Here is a 17,366-nt window from a genome sequence, read left to right on the forward strand (position 1 = left end):
GTTTTTCGGATTGGCAGGATGTGACAAGTGGAGTCCCACAGGGGTCTGTACTGGGGTCTTAAAATTTTTACAATTTACATCAATGACTTAGATAAGTGGAGTGAAGACATGGTAGCGAAATTTGCAGATGACACAAAGATAGGTAGGAAAGTATGTTGTGAAGAGGACATGAGGAGGTTGCAGATGGATATAGATAGGTTGAGTGAGTAGGCAACGATCTGGCAAATGGAGTTTAATGTGGGAAAATGTGAAGTTGTTCACTTTGGCAGGAAGAACGAAAAACAGAGTATTTGGCTTGTGCAGCCATTCTAGTGTAGTCTCTTCATTGATGGGACCCTCAAACCTGGAGTCCCTATTGATCATTGGAAGACAATGGCACAGGGATGCAGATTGCCATTGCCTCACCAGGGTGCCTGGCATGCACAGCGACAGTGTGATGACTTTAACTAATGACATATCTTTCTTCTATCTTTTAGGTTCACCAGCAGGCGTTCACTCTCCAGACTCCGAAGGGCCACCCCGACATTGGAGGACCACTGGGCATCATTTTCACCTGCGCCACACCTGATCTCTGAAGCAGGCATTAGCACAGATACCAGCGCTTCGGTGGCCATTAGAGCAGCGGCTAGTACCTTGGTGCACATTGGTGAGGGCACTTCACAGTCGTTTGAGGTGCAGGCAGATGCAGAGAGTGCCCAGGGCACCGGCAGTCAGATAACTGTTGGGACCAGGGTGATACTGAGTGGAAAGCTGATGATGAGCCTCTGGAGTCGTCCATCAGGTAGCAGATGCTGGTTGTCAAGCGAGATGTGCGGGAGGATTTGGTGGAGATCAATGAGGGACTGCATGCCATGGTCTCTGTTGTAGAGGAATCCATGTGGAGCATCAGCACTGTGTAGACCGTCATGGTCGAGTGCACTGCCTTCTCCATAGAGAGGGTGGCGACTCTCATGGAGAGGTAGTTCCAGGAACAGAATCAGGGGTTCCTGGGGATGCGCTTGGACATGCAAGCCCTCACACAGTCAATGACCTCAGGTGGTCAGTGTAAGTGTGGGAGATGGGAGCCACCCAGTATCCCAGCTATCTAGCTATCCCAGCTAGATGCCCATCCATCAGTGGTGTTCATGGAGGTCTAGAGCAATCTCACATTGGCGCACGAGCTGCCTGTTGTCTCTGCGGCCTCATCTCAGCTCACTCTGGGTGATGGCAGCAGCTCCTCTGCCCCTCCACTGGTGACCGTGGCATCTGATGAGGCTATGGCGACTGCGGAATGCCAGCCAAGGCACTGGCTGCTCCCTCCCAGACGGGGCCAGCACAGGCTCCACTAGCCAGAGGATGACTGCCACAGTCATCAAGGCCAAAAAGACAGCAGAGTCAGCAGGCTGGGAGCGCTTAGACAAGGGGGGGGAGCACTTAGCAGCAAGAGGGGAGCACTTAGACATAGCACTCACAAGCATAGGTTAAAGGCACCATGAACAGAAGAGGGACATATCATGGGTGATTTTATGTTCATTTATGTTTACTTTATCTTTACTGGTCAGGAAATGAAGACCAGAGAGGTTTATGTAAGTAGTTTGGAATTGTCAAAATGAGATAAACTTTGCTTTTGTCATCATGGCCTGAGTATGCTCCACCTTTTTATTTTTTTGGTGCATGGTATGCCAGTATGTAATGCTGGATGTAAGTGGCTCTAAACTTTATTGCACAGGCACTTAGTGTTCTTTGTGTTCAAATTAAATGTTATTTCAGACATCCGTGATGGAGGTGGCAGCCCTGGCATGTGTTTGAAGCTGATCTTTGGTAGCCTAGCTGAAGGAGCATTGGATCAAGGCGTCCCTGCCTCCCTGGAGGTTAGTGAGGTCTGCCTCCATGCCCTCGGCATTCTCCTCACTGGGCTCGTCTTCTGATTCACTACTGGACTTATACTTTGTGGCCTGTGCAGCTGTGTCAAGATCCTCTTCCTCCAGTGGGTTCCCCCTTGCCAATGCCAGATTGTGGAGAACGCAGCATGCTACCACTGTCAGTGACACCCGCTCTGGGGGTTATTGCCATGCACCCCCTGAATGATCCAGGCATCAGGAGCACATCTTGAGAAGACCTATCCTCTCGACCACTGCATTTGTAGAGTCATGATTCACATTGTAACACTTCTCTGTCTCTGTTCTTGGATGGCAGAGAGGCGTCATAAGCCACCTCTTTAAGGGATAGCCCTTGTCACCCAGCAACCATCCATCCAGCCGGGCTGGAGCGCTGAAGACCCTCGGCACCTGGGAGTATCTGAGGACGTAGGCATCGTGGGAGCTGCCTGGGTACCTTGCACAGACTTGTAGAACCAGCATCCTGTGATCATACACTATCTGCAAGTTCATGGAGTGGAATCCCTTCCTGTTGATGAAGGCACTGGGCTCACCTGCTGGCGCCTTGATGTTCACACATCTGCAGTCTATTGCACCATAGACGCGGGGGAAGCCAGCAATCGCTGAAAAGCCTCTGGCTCACTCAACCTGGCTGGCCTTGTCTGTATGGTAAAGAATAAAATTCCCACCTGAACAGAGCTTCTGTCACCAGTGTGACACAACTGTGGACAGCTGATTAGGAGACTCCACACAGATCCCACACTGAGTCCTGGTAAGAGCTGGAGGCATAGAGGTTGAGGGCCACTGTGATCTTAAGAGCCACTAGCAAGGGATGTCCACCCATTAAGTTGGTGCTGATCTCAGGCCCAATCATCTGGAAAATAGGGGTCACGGTCTTCCTTGAGAGGCGGAGCCTCCTTCGACACTGCGCCTTGGACACATTGAGGTAGCTGCATCACTGCCTGTATACCCTGGAAGCAGGATAGTGGCATCTTCTGAGGCTCCTTCCACCTTGGACTTCCTGCTGGCCCTGAGCCCTTTGTGTCTGCACTTCTCCTCCCACAGATCCTTCCCCTGGAAGTTGCACAGGGACACGTGGCCTCCTCCCCCTTCTGCCCCTCTTTTCCTCCTCGGAGGAAATGTCTCCAGCATAGAACACAATTCCCATTACCAGGGTAAGGGAAGCCTATCTGATACCTGGAAGGGCCCACACAGTTTGAATCCTCTGAGGGCCTTGCAGGCAGCAATGAGTCCTGAAATGACGCCTGGAAATGCTAAGAATGAAGTCCCAAACAGAGATGAGGCTGCCAAGTATCAATAAGCAACCAGCAGGAAACTATCTCCAAAACTCCTCACTACTTACACTTGCAATGCTGCTGATCCTTTTTATCTCATGCTTGGATGAAGTTTGTGAAAATGTTGGCTGGCTGCCTGCCCGTTTTGCCTGCGACGAACTAGAAATCACACAGGCAATGAAAAATCGTATTTAATTGGACTCTTAAGGGCTTTAAGTGGCTGCTTAATTAATGGTGGGTGCTGCCCTGGCCCATGCCTCTGATGGGTATTGCTGTTGGGCATGAGCTGCCAAAATAAAGTGATGCTCCACCCTGCCAGCCCCACCAAGCTGCAAGATACCCACCAGATTTTTCCTGGTGGGTTGCCTATATGGCGTAGCTTCCACCTAGTTGGGTGAGACCCTTAAGAGGCCCTTGAATGGCCATTTAGGGGACTGAATTGGCATCCATCCTTAAGATGTCCCACCCTGGACTTAATTGTGGGGAGCTGGGAAGGCTGTAGTGTCTCCACCCTGGACCTTCCTGCCCCATCTCCTCGCCTCTTAGTCTACCTCCAGGCGCTGAATAAAATTCTGCCCCTAGTTTTCCTTCTTAGATGAGCAAAGCAAAAGGGCATTTGATGGTTTTCTCCACTTGCAAAGATATCAGCTTCTTAAAGATGTTTACTTTATAAGAAATTTTAAACCAAAATAACCTTTTTGCCCTTCACACTGAGGTCAGCTAGTATTTGTGTAGATGGTATGGATGTAATCTCAGCTGTTTCTGCCTTGCAATGACACAATCATTTGCACCAGATAGACTTACCATCCACACACCAGATTTAACTTGACCTATTGATCCAAACTGAATTCCATCATGTATTTCATTTGCAATGCCCACGCCTCACTACAAGGCACAGATGGAATTGTATCAAATTTACTGTCTGATACTTTCTCGGCAATAAACCTATTGAACAGTACTGTATATTTTTTTTCAAATAACTAAGGTAAACTTAAAGTACCAACTCTGTAACACAGTGCATGGATGATTAACAAAAACAGAAAATGCTGGAAAAATGCAGCAGGTCTTACAGCATCTGTGGAGAGAGAAACAGAGTTAACGTTTCAAGTCCATATGAGTCTTCTTTAAACCTGGTCTGTTCAAATTAATAAGCCTAATATTTTAAGCTTTCACTTTTGCTTTTTTAATATTAAATAATATTACAAACTGCATTATAAAATCATATTAAAGAATGAATGTTGGAAGACACACGTTTCATATAAATTTCTATGTAATTATGTAGTTTAAAATGTCAGGTACATGAGTATTTCTTTACTCATTATTTTGTTACTCCTTACTTGAATATTTTTAAATGCTAAATTTAATCAGAAATATTTAAAACAAATTGTTGTGCGGAAATCATAGGTGGATTCAATAAAACATACCAATATTCTTCAATCACAGCTTAAAATTCTCCTTGTTAATACCAATTTATTTTCTTATTTGTGAACAGCAGCCCTTTGTGATATTGGAGTGTTTTCATAATTGTACAAAAAGGAGAGCTTATTTTAATAGCAGTATGAAATTGGAGAGTTTTAACAGCAGTATGATATTGGCGTGTTTTTTTTGTTTTAATAGCATTGTGTTATTGTTCTAATGCATAGGATTGAAAACTAACAGTCACCTTAAGAATGAAATACAGCTCCAGAGTCATCTGAAAAGCAGCCTCTCAGAGCTTATGTCCTCTATGCTCAGACAGCTACCATTCAGGCTTTACAAGTGCCATGGATATTCTCTTAAGTTTGGTCTTACCATCACACCCATAAGTGGGCCTTTCATTCCCAAAGATTAAGAGAACTTTGACCACCTAATACCTCCTTAAACAGTCGTGTGACCTGCGGGAGGATTTTCCCTTCATTAGGCGGGCGTGGTGGGTGGGCCCAGGAACGACCCCGAGACCAACCGCTGCCTGCAGTTGGGCTCCCACCACGATTTCATGCTGGCTGCCCAATTAATGGCCAGCCAGCGTGAAACGTGTGCTAAGAGCTTCAGCGCTGCTTGGCTGGGGTCAGGAGAAGCACGAGCACTGAAGTGTGCGCATGCGCAGGGGAGCGTGGACTGAAAGCTTCCTGAAGGCACAGAGTTGCCTCGGGGAGCTGAAGGATTTTAAAATGAAAAATAAACATTTTATACATAAAAATGATATAAAGATGTCCCCACATGTGACTCAGTCACATGAAGAGGGACACGTAAAAAAGGATGTTAACATTTTAAAATTATTTTTTTAGTTATGGTTGGAAACCTCATCCCGCCCATGGATGAGGTTTCATTAAAAAAGCAAAGGCTGCCTGGTTTATTCGCCTGCCTGCCAACCAAACGGTTGAGCGAGCAGTGAAAACTGCAACTTAATGAATTACGTTAGGGCCTTAATAGGCCTTTTAATTGCCAGTGGGTGCGCTGCTGCCTCCCGCGCATGCCCGCTGACTGAAAGATCACGAGACTGCGCAATGATGTTGGGATGCTCGCCCGACATCATCGCGCACTATTTCACTCATGTTCGGGTTGGGCTGCACAGGATGCCCCGCCCATGGGCCAAATATTCTGCCCCTTGGGATGAGAACATTGGAACCCCTGTTATACGCATTGTGTTTTGGCAGCGCTGACAGGAAAACACAAATAAATGAGGCCAATTGTAAACTAACAAACTGGTTTATTTTAAATGAAATATTTGAATAAACAAAAATTCTTCTCACAGTGAGTTTCACTCATTTCTTCCTCCTGCCATATAAAAATACCAAAATGTACAATTTTGGCACTTCCTGCATAGAATGCACTTATAAGTTAGGTTTTCCTAGACTAGTTGGCCCTAACCTCTAGGTACAGGCTTCACCCGTTCATATCTCGGCCTAGCATTCCTGTCTTTCTGACAAGCTTGAGAGAGAGAGAGATGACTTTGTATCCTGTGCAGCGTCAGACTAGTACTCCAGAGGCAGTAAAGAAAAATAACCTTTAACCCTCTGCCTCTCTTATAAGTGATGAGGGTTTGCTCACTTGAGCTGCATGAAATTCCTTGGAGCCAGTCTTGCCTCCCTGCTGTAACTTTCCCTGTAAATGGAATTTGCACACCCAGCAAAGTTATGATAGTAGAGAGGGAGCAAAATGGACTACCTCTGACACACACCCCAAACACCACTGATCAAATTAAGGAACTGCTGTGGGAGAAACATGCAGCATATCATATGCAGTTAAGAAACCCCTCCAGGAGAGTAAGAGGAACCTGCAACTAAAGCTGTGTAGGATGCAAGGCGCACAGTCAGCCAAAAAAGCCGGAGGGCTTCAAGCCTATGCTGATCAGTACGACATGAGGAATTTTTACAGCATTGGGGATCTGGGTTCAAATCCCACCAAGGCAGATGGTGGAATTTGAATTCATTAAAAATTTGGAAATAAAGGTCTAATGATGACCACAAAACCATTGTCGATTGTCATAAAAACCCATCTAGTTCACGAATGCCCTTTATGGAAAGAAAATCTGCTGTCCTTACCTGGTCTGGCCTACATGTAACAGACCCACAGCAATGTGGTTGACTCTTAAGTGCCTCCTGAACAAGGGCAATTAGAGTTGAGCAATAAATGCTGGCCTGGACACCCATGCCCTACGAACGAATAAAAAAAAACAAAATGCCCAGCGGTGAGGTACTTCAAAGAGCCTAAATGTCTGGAATTGAAGCACTTATCATCAGATCCCAGCTCAGATGAACATGAAGTACATGTGACTAATGATAAAATCCCTAGCCTGAGGCTATTCCCCAGCAATCAGAAAGGAGGGGGTCAGTGATTGGGACTGGTTTGACGGGAGGTTGACAGACGGGGATGATGGAGAGAGATGCTAATGGTCAGGAAGGGGGGAAGAAGGAGGTTGTAATGGGGGGGTGGGGGGTGGAAGAGGTTGGGTCTTGAGAGCGATGAAGGAAGAGGCTGCCATTGGCAGATGGGAGGCCAAAGGTTTCCTTGAGGTTGGGATGGAGCACTCCTACAAGGAGTATTGTAAAAGGCACCTACCTCATGGAGCCGACGCTCTTGCCTCCATTTCACTGCATGTTTCCTGACCCCCAAGAAACCTGTGCAGCAGCAGTGAATTTTAGTTGGGTTCCCAATTGCACTGTGGTAGTTCGATTTAAATGAAGTTTCAATTTAAATGAAGTTAAATTAAGTGTCCTGATTCTTCCTGGCTGGACACTTGGACGTTCTAATGTCCCTGAGATGGGCATGTATGCCATGCCAGGGGAAGTATTTCCCATAGTTAAGATTTTAAATGTACTCGCTCCCCACCCCGCACCACCCCCACCCTCTCCCCGGGCCCTCTCCCACCCATCATGAGGCGGGGGCCGGGGGGGTGAACATTGAGGCCAATGTCTCAAAACAAAGGCAATGGGGTGAAATTGGTCCAGCCAACAGGGCTAAATGGGCTCATAGTGAATTGGCAGCCAACATTTCACCGTGCCAGTTTTTATATTCCATTGACTTGGAAAATATTCTCAAGATCTGTAATTTGAAACCAAATAGAAATGACAGTGAAACTAGGAAACGAGCCTCCAAAAAGTTTGAAATATTATTCTTGAACATTAGTGGAAAGAAGATTGGGCACTGTGAAAAATCAGCTGCTGATTGGCTATGAGTCCGTTTCCCTCTGCTGGCATAGGCCAGTTTCACCCCAGTATGTTAATGTAAACTGATGATAGCTGTAATATGTGACTTATCTGATATTCGACCCAAGATCAGATTCCAGCAGAAGACACATGTCAAACTTGGCAACGGATGATGTTGTCTCTGACAATAACAATGTGACCACCATGAGCCTGGAGATTTTAGAAGTGTTACATGTTAAAGTCTGGCAAATAGATGATCTGGTTCACATACGCTTATTATGTTCCAGCTTTGACTCCTTGGTTTCTGCAGCTGCTCAATTTAATGCTTATTTCATTTGCAAAGTGGTGTAGAATGTAGCAGAGTGCGATGATCCAGGGAATGTCAGTAAATTAGAATTGAGCTGAGGTATGTTTGATGGATCCAGTTGAGAGTGCCTTGTTGAATCTGTGCTCAGCTGAGTGAAGGGAATTCACAGATGGATCATGAGCTAAGGAAGCAATGGTCACCCTTTCTTTCCTGGAGGTGCAATGTAACCAGGGAATGGGGAGCACAGAGGTGAAAAAAACCTACAGAGAATCATATTTGTTGTGCCCCATCAGGCGCCAGCTCTTCTTCCAGTCGGGTTAATCTGGAGGGAAAGGCAGAAAGATATCCTTGCTCAGGCCCACAGTTAAAATAGCATTTAGTCCCCAATTATGTCATGTGACCTTCTTGCCTCCTCAAAGAGAAGATTGCAACTAATGCTTGTGGAATCAATGCATAGGAGAGTCCTACAGATGATTTAACTATCTGTCCATCTGGTTTCCATCAACAGGATTGAAACTGCCCCTTATAATTCATGTCCTAATGCAGAAAAAACATTTCACTTGTGTGAAGGCCAAAACTATGGGCCATAAATGTAAGATAAATACATCCAGTAGGGAATTCAGAAGAAATGTTTTTACCTGAAGAATGGTTAGAATGTGGAACTTGCTACCAGGAGAAATATTTGAGGCAATTAACAAAGAGGTATTTAAGAGGAAGCTAAGTAAGCACATGAGGGTGAAAGGATATATCGGTGGGGTAGTTGAAGAGCAGTGGGAGGACACTATTGTGGATCATAAACACCTGCATGACCCAGTTAGGCTGAATGGTCTATTTCTGTGCTGTAGACTCTGAGGGCCCAATATTTGTGGGGATGCAACGAACAGGGTAGCGAAGTTGAAAATCAGAAAGCCCAGGTACAAGGAGGTCCTGCTGATGTTAACAGAAGGACCCATTTCTTGCTTCCGTTTCCCACCTGGAAGAATACCAAATTGACAGGTTGGATCACTGCCAAGAAGGGAAATATCAGCGGTGGGTTGTCCTCATTGATTCCTGGCAATACGGAGAGATTGGAGCTTGTTGGGTGTTGGGGTTGTGTCAGAGACCAGCAACATGGAGACAGGAAGATACTGGAGTTTGGGATTGGAGATTGGTGAGACTGGAAGGGTGCGGGCATGGGGCGGTCAGAAGCTGGCAGGTAGTATCGGGGAGGGTGTTGGGTAGAATGGGTGTGAGACGCAGCCTGGTAATCTGGAGACAGGAAGATATTGGGGTTTGGGATTGGAGTATGTTAGGTGGGATGAGGTTGGTGGGGTGGTGGGGGTCACCAATTGCAGTAGTGAGGAGAGGCTGTGATCAGCAGAAGGCAGGCTGAAGACTTTTTGAGGGGATGGAGGAAGCACTCATGCTACTCCAGGCCCAAAAGGAATGCTCTAAAAAGCACTAACCCACAGGATCCAGCTGCCCTTGCCTTCATTTGGGTTCTGGGTTTCCAGAACCCAGGAATTGTTAAATTTAAATCAGGTTCTCAAGTGCAACCTGAGAAGCTGATTTAAATTGGAGAATAAAGTAACTCACCTTCAGACACTTGCACACTACTAGACCCATTGATATAAAAATGATGGCAAGAGAATTGAATATACATTCCCCAGTTCTTAATTTTTAAAACCCCTCCTCCCAAACCTCTCCTGCTCATTGTTGGGCGGTTGGTGGGATATGATATTGAGGTCAATGTCTTCAACAGTTTGAATTACTTTAAATAGTAAGTCTTATTCTTTTTCTTTAAGTAATACATGCCATACAGCTCCCCCAGCCAAGAGAACAGTTGGCTCCATGCTTTCTGCCTCCTGTCCACACCATTCAGATTTGAACTGGTGAATTCACCAGATGGTTAGTTACAGGCATCAACCCATGTTCTACTATTTGATGTGATACGGTCCATTTGTGAACCAATGCAACAAACTGACAACCTACCTAAATCTTCCTGCTTTTAATTAGTAATTGCTCTTTAATGATAATTACAAATTAAAATAAAAGTGTAGTTTTAATCGTAGATTAGTTTGTAATATTGTTTTCACCTGTACTAATTAGCTACTCAGTCTTATGAGTGCAGATTAGCATGCTGTTGGTATTGGTCTGCATAGTTTCACTGTCCAAATACTGCAGAATGCTTGAAACTGAAGTTAAGGTGATTATGCAACAATATAAATTATAGGGTTTTTGAAAGGCTGGATAAGTAATGAAGCACTCTAATGGCATTTGGAAGGTAAGTTTATTGCTACACGAATCAGTACCAAGGACAGTAGTTTTTTTTTCATATGTGTTCTTGGGATGTGAGCATCACTGGCAAGGGCAGCCTTTTTTGCCCATCCCTAATTGCTCTTAAGCAGTTGCTGGTGAGCCATCTTCTTGAATCGCTGCAAGCCGCATTAGCACGCCCACAGTGCGGTTAGGGAGGGAGTTTCAGGTTTCGACCCAGCCACAGTGAGGGAACGGTGATATAGTTCCAAGTCAGCTGATGTGATGTGTGGCTTGGAGGGGAAATTATAGGTCGCGATGTTCCTATGCATCAGCTACCCTTGTTCTTCTAGGTGGTGGTCATGAGTTTGGAAGGTGCTCTCGAAGGAGTCTTGGAGAGTTTCTGCAGTGCATCCTGTAGGTGGTACACACTGCTGCCACTGACCATCGGTGGTGGAGGGAGTGAATGTTTAAGGTGGTGGATGGGGTACGTTTCAAGCCGGCTGCTTTATCCTGGATTCTGTTGGGTTTTTGAGTGTTGTTGTAGCAGTATTCATTCGGGCAAGTGGAGAGTATTCCATCACACTCCTGCCTTGTGCCTTGTAGACGGTGGACAGAATTTGGGGAGTCAGGAGGTGAGTTACTCACCTCAAAATTCTGAGTCTTTGACCTGCTCTTGCAGCTGCAATTTTTACATGGCTGGTCCAGTTCAGTTTTTGGTCAATGGCAACCCCCCAGGATGTTGGTGATAGGGGGTTCAGTGATGATAATGTTGTTGAATGTCAAGGAGCGATGGTTAGGCTCTCTCTTGTTGGACATGGTATTGCCTGGCATATGTGTGAGAGGAATATTGTTTGTTACTTATCAGCCCAAGCCTGAATGTTGTCCAGGTCTTGCTGTGTACAGGCTGCCTCGGCATCTGAGAAGTTGTGAACGGTACCCTACACTTCGCACTCATCTGTGATCAACCCTGCTTCTGACCTTGTGACAGACGGGAGGTCATTGATGAAACAACTGAAAATGGTTGGGCTTAGAACACCTCCAATAATCACAACCATCTTCCTTTGAGCTAAATATGTGGAGAGTTTTCCCCCAATTCCCATTGACTCCGGTTTTACTAGGGCTCCTTGATGCCACACTTGGTCAAATGCGGCCTTGATATCAAGGGCAGTCACTCTCACCTCACCTTGGGAGTTCAGCTCTTTTGTCCATGTATTAGCCAAGGCTGTAATGAGGTCAGGAGATGCATGGCCCTGGCAGAACCTGAACTGAGCTTTGGTGAGCAGGTTATTGCTGAGTACGTGCTGCTTGGTAGCACCGTCGACAACACCTTCCATCATTTTGCTGATGACTGACAGTAGACTAATGAGACTGCTGAGTTGCCAGCCCCCTTAATTGGCCACTCCGGCTATATGCCAACCTGGGTCCCACTGGTATATGCTGGCCCTGGTTGAAGCAAGGTTGCATCCCTCTTTTAATGCCCATTAGTGGGACTTCACCCTTACTGGCAAAATTCAACCCATAGCTTCACCAGGTTAGCACTATGTAGAGAGACAGAGAGATAGAAAGATACAGAGTGAGATACCATTTTAGGTATGCTTCATGCTATTCATGGCAGGCTCTTCTCCACTCCTCAATGAGCCAGGGATTAAATTTAGGTTATTATTAGGGAAAGTGATTGTTCACCTTATGTGCAACTACAAAGGATTTTTTTTTTTTGCAATGTTTCTCATTTGTAGCTAAGTGTGTGGGTAGGAAATCATTCCTTGTGTCTCTCCAAAGATTATATATATATATATATGTATAATCTTCGGAATACAGTGACTGTGACATTGGATGGAAATGGCAACCTGGCCATTAAAACTGGATGACTGCAAGGTGACCCAGGGAACAGTCACCCGGCATAAGCAAAATGCTTTGTAAGAGATACCTGGACAAAGAAGGCCCTTGTCCTCTTCGCCTAGAGAGAAACCTTTAACAAAAATTAAAACTTACCATTCTGGACCTCTTCTCATCCTGGCTGCTGCTCCTGGCTGATTTTGGCTGGCAAGGTAAAACCACCAAGACTTGCTTGCTTAGGCAACAGGTTAAGATAGCAGATTGGGCCCTGGTAGTAACTTAGAGCCCAAACTGCATATTCCCAGAAGGGAAATAAGAATGCTGGCCTGACTGGGCTTGTATACCTTAAAATGGAGCAGCAGTAAAAACTGGGAAATAAGAATAAAAGCAAAATGCTGTGGATATTGGAGATCAGAAATAAAAACAGAAAATACTGGCAAAACTCAGCAGGTCTGACAGCATCTGTGGAGGGAGAAACAGAGTTGACAGCACCTGAGGAGAGAGAAACAAGGGAAAAGAAGGGTCGTATGGTCTCGAAACATTAACTCTGTTTCTCTCTCCACAGAAGCTGTCAGACCTGCTGAGTTCTTCCAGCATTTTCTGCTTTTATTTGGGGAATAAGAGTACTGGTCCGAACTATTTTCCCTTCTGGATTTACAGTAGAGCTCAGCATGCTTGGGGCAGGTGTCCTTTCTGCCTGCAATTTTAAATTGCAGTCAGCTAGATCAGAATTAGAAAACAGTGGCTAAGGCTGACCCCATTTTAACTGCCTTCCATTTGATGGAAACCAGTGAGAGAGTTAAAATTGACCTCATTATCACCTACTGGGATATGTGCTCAATCTCTCTAGCTGTACCTCCAGAGTGCAGGTTAGCTTTCCTTACTGCTACTGCACACTACACTATTGATTTCAGTGAGCTCTTCTCTATTGCCGGCTAATCCTTTTCCTGTGTCCTATAGCCTGGAGCTATATTTTTTATATTCCTACTATTTATTTCTCTTCCTTTGCCTCAGTATTTTGTGTTTGTCCTCTTTAAAAGTTACTCACCAATCCACTTTCCAAACCTACTGTGTTCCTTTTGTAATTATCCTACCCTTTTTCTATTGTTTGACTCCTTTACCAATTTGTGTCATCTTCCTCCTCTTTATAGCAGTTGAATTCCCATACCGGGAAGACTTCCAATGGTCTCTCTGAACACAAAACAAGTTAATTCAACATATTTGTTATCCCTTGTTTATTTGTTGTTATTAGTAAGAAATTAATGAAAATTGCAGTGTTTCTCGAATGTGAATCTTACATAAGTCTCTTGTCCCTCTGCTCTTCACCAATGGTTTTGTCATCTTTCCATGTAAGTGCTTGGAGCAATTGAAGGTATAGTCTCTCCCACTGCCTATCAGGGGTCATGTGATTGTTCTTGAAGGCTCTGACCAATGAGGCCTAAATGCGAGTAATTCGGGGGTGGGGCTTCTTGTCGACGACCTGGTTCAAGCATGTCGCATCTGAAAAGCTCTCTGTATTAAAGTTAGCTGTTTCTAGTTGAAACCTGCCTGGCATATCAAGTCACAACAGTCCTTTTTGGTCTTGCAAGGTCTTGTTTGCCTCTACTACTGACAGTGTTGTCTTAATGTACATTAGTCATTCTTGTTACTATTTCAATGCTTTTTACTGTTTCTGTAAAGCTATGCCAGAAGCTTTATGAAATAAAAGCAGGAGAATATGCCTAGTTACGTTTCACTGACAAATAGGTAGTCCGTATACTTTTGTTTTTGATGCTTTCATCTTTGTCCAGTTCTTGATATGAATGTTATACCACATGATTAAATTTGAGCTTGAACCCTGGAAATTCCACTGAACATGTTTTAAGGTTTGCTGATCATGCAAGTAATGGACAATGACCTTTACTGACAGACAATTCACTTCAGAATTAAAGTTACAGAAAAGGTTCAGAATGTACAGGCTCGAAACTGCAAGCAATAAATCTGAAAACAAAAAATGAGAGAAAAAATTGAAAATTACTGAAGGAAGCTTGAAATTTTTAATGATAATTTACTGTTACCTGTAGAATTTTGCCACCTTTCTTAACAGAAACAGTTTTTAGTTAGCTTTACATAAGGATCCATTACATTACTTTTATTGAAAGATTGGTTCAAAAAGCAAGTTTCTCTCCTCTGTATTCCTGTTCATTAATTTACAGAAGGTCACTGATGACAGCCATGTCTGTTAAATGATAAATCTCACTGAGGATCAGTTTGCCAGAGGATTAAATATTTTTTGTGATTTTTGGTCTCTATTGTGGCATTACTCATGGAAGATTCAGAACGTTGAGCACAGAACAGAATAAAATCTGAAAATGCCCAGCAGGACGGTGACCTTTCATCAGAACTGGAAAGAGTTAGAGACTTTTTAGCAAGTTCAGAGGCAGGAAAAGGGGCGGGGGGGGTGGTGTGGGGGAAAATGACAGCCAGGATTTTCCGTGCCCTCTGGCTTCGGGCGTGTTCGGTGGCATGAGTGGACAACATGGTGTGATCGCAATGGCATGAAGCCAGTTCGCGATCGTCAGCTCAGCCTGCCGATGGTGGGCCATGTTCTCCGCCATTGGACGTCAGGAACCTCATTGTAATACATCAGCATACCCTCCCACTGGATCGTCCACCCATGTCAACAGGTAAACACGTTGATGTTTTTCACAACACCACATAAGTGACGTGCACTTGACAGGCTGTACTTCATTCGGGACTTCAAGGTTTGTTTGCCTACCCTTGTTTCAACCAGCACTCGCAGCCATCAGCACCAGGCTTCACAGACAGCACCACATCACTTTTAGAGGGGCTCATGGGTAGGTCCCTATCTACCAGATCAGCCATATGTGGTGGCTTTTCAATGGCTGCAGGGCAAGGTCTTGCTTGGGGAAGGGGGAGAAGTGGCCTCAGGCAAGGGAAGAGGCTGCAGGACGAGGGCTGTACTGGGGAAGGAGGGTATGCAAGGGTATGGGTGGGGGTACATGTTAATCTGTGCAAGTGGTCTCAAGATGGTGATGGTGAGGTCTGAGGAGGCAGTCTCCAGAGGAGATGAGGCCAGATGGGCATGTGAAGGTATGTGTGTGAGAATGGGTGGTGATGCCCCTTGAGTTGGCAGTAAGTGAAATGCCAGTGAATGTGTGATGGGCTTGAGTGTGTGAGTTTAGAGTGATGAGATGGTTGCCTTATCCTGGCTGCACAGATGAGTTCATTCATCCTTTATCTGCATTGGATGGCCAACCTCTTCTGTGCAGCATTGACACTGATCACCATTGCCACTGCCTGCCAAGCTGGATTGGTAATGTTGCTGCCCCTCCTGTGGCCAGCGTGGGGTTAAGGGACATTGCAGCGGGCCCCCATGGCATCCAAAAGGTACTGTAGGGCTGCAGTCTTCTTGCCTTTTGGGGCCACATCTTCTTTGCTGCAGTTCTGGGCTGGAAGCACTGTGTGTGGCTGTACTTTAAATATGGTGCCTGGCGTGATGAAGCGGCGAGGTGATGGCATGGCAGGCGAATCAGAGCCCACCTGCAATTGAAACAGCGTGTATCCCAGGAATGCATAATTAATGTGCCGGGTTTGATACAATACAGTATGAAAACCCACAATCGTGGCCTATGGGTAAAACATCATTTTACCCGCCCGCTACTGTACTTAGTGCAAAACTGGGAAAATTCGGCCCGAAATGTCAAGACAAAAGGGAAGATCAATGATAGTGTGGAGAGCAGGAGAGATTAAATGATAAAAGGGATGATGGTGTAAGACAAAAGGAAGCCTCCAGTGGGACCTCAATATTAAATGCAAATCAGAGTTCCACATCAGATCCTGACTGAATGTCTGAGCAGAACGGCCATCTTCTTTGCTCCACCAGGTGAACCTGGTTTTGGGTTTGTGTGCTGGTCATTGGTTTGGCCCACGTTTCAAAATGTTCTTAAAATGAGAAAGATTTCACACCAGCAGCATGATACCAGCCTTGCTTTCCAGTCAATTCCATCTGCTTCATGAAGTCTGAGATCTGGCCTTCATGTTGTCTAATATCAGCCATATTTTGTCTTGGTACAAATGTGCTTCCCATCAGTTGACTGGGTTAAAGAAGATCAATTTTGACTGTAAGGCTTTGTAGAAGAAAGAACAATAATATATAGGGATTTAAAAATATACAGACTGTGTAGGGATAATAATGAACCTGTGATTCTATGCTGCCAGCTGGGAGCTTTGTTAGATGGGAGTGCATCCGGAAAATTGGGATGACAGTGTGGTAGCTCTATTTCTGACTACCCTTCCCTTTTGTGATCTCCTCCATCCCTACAAGCCTTCAAGATCTTTGCCTTCTTCCAATGCTGGCCTCTTGAGCATCCCTAATTTTAATCGTTCCAACATTGGCGGCTGTTCTTTCAGTTGTCTTGGCCCTAAGCTTTCAATTTCCCCCCCTCCATAAACCTCTCCACTGCTACTTCTCTCTTTAAGTTGTTCTTTAATTCTTCAATCAAGCTCTTGGTCATCTGTCCTGATATGTCTTTCTGTGGCTCAGAGATATCACCATTGTTAAGCACCTTGGAACGTTTTGCTACATTATAGACATTACATGAACCCAAATTGTTGTTTGAAAACAGCTCCCCACTGAAAACATTGGACCTTGCAATTAGCTGGATAAATGTATTTTTCCAATTCTATTAGTTTGAGTTAACTGTACTCATCAAATGCAGGTTTGAGATCCAGAAAGACAAGAGCTGGCCTGTAGCCATTGACATTTTCGGTGTTTTGTCATGCTTGTGATCATGTAACTTTATGACTGAATTTAATATTAGCTGGTGTTTCAACTGGGAAGTCAATATAAAGTCTTTGGCCTTTGATATTTCAGCAAGTTTTAGATCTTTGTTTACACTTTCCTTGGCAAGAATAACATGGTAAACAAAATAGTAGTAAAGGTAAAGGAAATAAAAAGTCTAAATAATTGACATGTTTGCATTTATACGACACCATATCATGTCATCAAAATGACTAAAACATTGTCTCCTACTATGCCCTTGCTGGATATTTGGAGCACCCCCTCTGGTTCAGCATGAAATGCATTTGGTGAGGGTGCATAAGGGAGAGGCATAACATTACACAAAGATCAGGGTTAGTGTGAGTGGTGGATGGATCATATAGGGATGTAAAAAAGTGCACAGTGAGAGAGGGATGTGGTGCA

The sequence above is a fragment of the Carcharodon carcharias genome, chromosome 6, assembly GCF_017639515.1.
Source record: "Carcharodon carcharias isolate sCarCar2 chromosome 6, sCarCar2.pri, whole genome shotgun sequence".
Taxonomy (NCBI): domain Eukaryota; kingdom Metazoa; phylum Chordata; class Chondrichthyes; order Lamniformes; family Lamnidae; genus Carcharodon; species Carcharodon carcharias.